The sequence below is a fragment of the Bison bison genome, unplaced genomic scaffold (assembly GCF_000754665.1).
Source record: "Bison bison bison isolate TAMUID 2011002044 unplaced genomic scaffold, Bison_UMD1.0 scf7180017864263, whole genome shotgun sequence".
Classification (NCBI taxonomy): domain Eukaryota; kingdom Metazoa; phylum Chordata; class Mammalia; order Artiodactyla; family Bovidae; genus Bison; species Bison bison.
Window position 1 is genome coordinate 18,670 of NW_011494835.1, and position 4,153 is coordinate 22,822.

Genomic DNA, 4,153 nt, shown 5'->3' on the forward strand with positions numbered 1-4,153 from the left:
CTTGCCTGGAGAATCCCAGGGATGGGGGAGCCTGGTGGGCTGCCGTCTATGGGGTCGTACAGAGTCGGACATGACTGAAGTGACTTAGCAGCAGCAGTGGTATGGGTATGCAAGAGAAGATACACTTATGACATAAATTTGTGTTGTATGAAAGATGATGGGAATGTAATTTTTTGTAAAGTAGGTACTTTTCAATGAGAAAACTACATTGAAAAATTCAGGAATCAACAAAATTTAGTGTTTCTTTCTCTGTGTTTTAATGGTACATTATACAAATTACTATGTGAATGTCTATCTCACTATCCTTTATTGTAATTATTTATTAAAAAGCACAGAGATCCAAGACAAGGGTGTTCACTTTCACCACTGTTATTCAACATAGTTCTGGAAGTCCTAGCTACAGCAATCGGAGAAGAAAAAGAAATAAAAGGAATCCAGATTGGAAAATAAGAAGTAAAGTTCTCACTGTTTGCAGGTGACATGATACTGTACATAGAAAACCCTAAAGATAGTATCAGAAAATTACTAGAGCTAATCAGTGAATTTAGCAAAGTTGCAGGATACAAAATCAATACACAGAAACCACTTGCATTTCTATATAATAACTGAAAAATCAGAAAGAGAAGTTAAGGAATCAATCCCATTCACCATTTCAACAAAAGCAATTAAATATCTAGGAATAAACTCACCTAAGGAGACAAAAGAACTGTACACAGAAAATTATAAGACACTAATTAAAGAAATCAAAGATGACATAAGCAGATGGAGAGATAGTCCATGTTCCTGGGTAGGAAGAATCAATATTGTGAAAATGACTATACTACCAAATGCAGTCTACAGATTTACTGCAATCCCTATCAAATTACCAATGGCATTTTTCACAGAACTAGAACAAAAAAATTTCACAATTCATATGGAAACACAAAAGACCCTGAATAGCCAAAGCAGTCTTGAGAAAGAAGAATGGAGCTGGAGGAATCAAGCTTCCTGACTTCAGATTATACTACAAAGCTACAGTCATCAAGACAGTATGTTACTGGCACAAAAACAGAAATATAGACCAATGAAACAAGATAGAAAGCCCAGAAACAAACCCATGGGAAAGGGAACATATGGGTCCCTTATTTTTGACAAAGGAGGCAAGAATATACAATGGGGCAAAAACAGCCTCTTCAATAAATGATGCTGAGAAAACTGGACAGCTACTTGTAAAAGAATTAAATTAGAACACTTCCTAACACCATATGCAAAGATAAAACTCAAAGTGGATTAAAGACCTAAATTTAAGACCAGAAACTATAAAACTCTTAGGGGAGAACATAGACAGAACACTCATTAACATAAACCAAAGCAAGATCCTCTATGACCCACCTCCTAGAGTAACAGAAATAAAAACAACAGTAAGCAAGTGGGATCTGATTAAACTTAAAAGCTTTTTCACAGCAAAGGAAACTATAATCAAGGTGAAAAGACAACCCTCAGAATGGGAAAAAATAATAGCAAATGAAATAACTGACAAAGGATTAATTTCCAAAATATACAAGCAGTTCATACAACTCAATACTAGAAAAACAAACCACCCAATCAAAAAGTGGGGAAAAGACCTAAACAGACATTTCTCCAAATAAGACGTACAGATGGCTAACAAACATGAAAAGATGCTCAACATCCCTTATTGTTGGAGAAATGCAAATCAAAACTACAATGAGATATCACCTCACACCGGTCAGAATGGTCTTCATCAAAAAGTCTACAAACAAAGATTTTTTATTTTTATTTATTTATAAATTTATTTATATTATTTATTTATAAATTTATAAGTATATAAATTTTATTTAATTTATAAAATAAAATTATTTTATTAAAACCTAGATTTCTCTGAGCTTTAATGCACATCTAAATAACTCAAATACAATCATAGAATGTGTAAGAGATTCCAGACAAATAGCATAAGATTTGGATGAGATATACAAAGAGATAATGCTGTTTCTCTAAAACAACAGGGCATTGGAGAGTGTTTGTTAAAGTGTCATGCTTAGAAAAGTTTAGAGAAATGTACAACTGAAATTGTTTCTAAATCACACAGCTGGAAGAACAGACTTGGTGTTGAGTCAGGCATTTTCCTCATCAGCTTTTATGGGAAGCAGAGGCTACAGTCAGATTATCTAAAATATTACTTTAAAATTGCAGTACATGTTCTTAGAACTGTTGGGTCAACTCAATTGCCTCGACACTGTCGTCTTTACTTTATATACTCAGGTGCTCACCGTCACAGAATACCACCATACCGCCAAGCTTTGAGCTTGATGTTTATCTCTGTGATATTTTTACAGATTCCTTTTCTCCCTCCTAATTTGTAATATTTAGGGAGTCTGTTGCTCACCCACAAGAAAATAAACACACAACTCGGGGCACATCTATCCAGTGGGCCACTCCAGCTCAGTAAAATCCTCACCTGAAATGGTCACTATAGAGCAGACAGATTCTTTACCGTCTGATCCCCCAGGGAAGCCCATGATTTTCTCCTTTAATGATACTGCCTAAGATCACCCTAGGCTCCTAGACCCTTAGCTTCTGCTTTATCTTCTGCTGTATCTTAGCTCTGAATTCCCCATGATGCTTGCTGCCACTTACTTTTCAGATAGAAGAGGGAAGATACAAGAAGAGACCTTAAGTAGGATGAATTCAGAAGAACCATCAGTATGTAAAAGTAGGGAGTCAAGAAACACCTGGAGTAACAGGCAAATTTGGCCTTGGAGTACAGAATGAAGCAGGGCAAAAGCTAATAGAGTTCTGCCAAGAGAATGCACTGGTCATAGCAAAGACCCTCTTCCAACAACACAAGAGAAGACTCTACACAAGGACATAATGAGATGGTCAACACTGAAATCAGATTGGTTATATTTACAGCCAAAGATGGAGAAGCTCTATACAGTCAGCAAAAACAAGACCAGGAGGTGACTGTGGCTCAGATCATGAACTCCTTATTGCCAAATTCAGACTTAAATTGAAGAAAGTAGGGAAAACCACTAGACCATTCAGGTATGACCTAAATCAAATCCCTAATGACTATACAGTGGAAGTGAGAAATAGATTTAAGGGACTAGATCTGATAGACAGAGTGCCTGATGAACTCTGGATGTTCATGACACTGTACAGGAGACAGGGATCATGACCATCCCCAAGAAAAAGAAATGCGAAAAAAGCAAAATGGCTGCATGAGGAGGCCTTACAAATAGCTGTGAAAAGAACAGAAGCAAAAAGCAAAGGAGAAAAGGAAAGATATACCTATTTGAATGCAGAGTTAAAAAAAAAAAAAAAAAGCAAGGAGAGATAAGAAAGCCTTCCTCAGTGAGCAGTGCAAAGAAATAGAGGAAAACAACAGAATGGGAAAGACTAGAGATCTCTTCATGAAAATTAGAGATACCAAGGGAACATTTCATGCAAAGATGGGCTCAATAAAGGACAAAAATGGTATGGACCTAACCGAAGCCAAAGATATTAAGAGGTGGCAAGAATACACAGAAGAACTATTCAAAAATGATCTTTACAAACCAGATAATCATGATGGTGTAATCACTCATCTAGAGCCAGACATCCTGGAATGAGAAGTCAAGTGGACCTTAGGAAGAATTACTACAAACAAAGCTAGTGGAGGTGATCGGAGAAGGCAATGGCAACGCACTCCAGTACTCTTGCCTGGAAAATCCCATGGACGGAGGAGCCTGGGAGGCTGCAGTCCATGGGGTTGCTAAGAGTCTGGCACAACTGAGCAACTTCACTTTCACTTTTCATTTTCATGCCTTGGAGAAGGAAATGGCAACCCACTCCAGTATTCTTGCCTGAAGAATCCCAGGAACAGAGGAGCCTAGTGGGCTGCTGTCTATGGGGTTGCACAGAGTCAAACACAACTGAAGTGATTTAGCAGCAGCAGCAGCAGTGGAGGTGATGGAATTTCAGTTGAGCTATTTCAAATCCTAAAAAATGATGCTGTGAAAGTGCTGCACTCTATATGCCAGCAAATTTGGAAAACTCAGCAGTGGCCACAGGATTGGAAAAGGTCCGTTTTCATTCCACTCCCAATGAAAGGCAATGCCAAAGAATGCTCAAACTACCGCACAATTGCAATCATCTCACACGCTAGTAAAGTAAT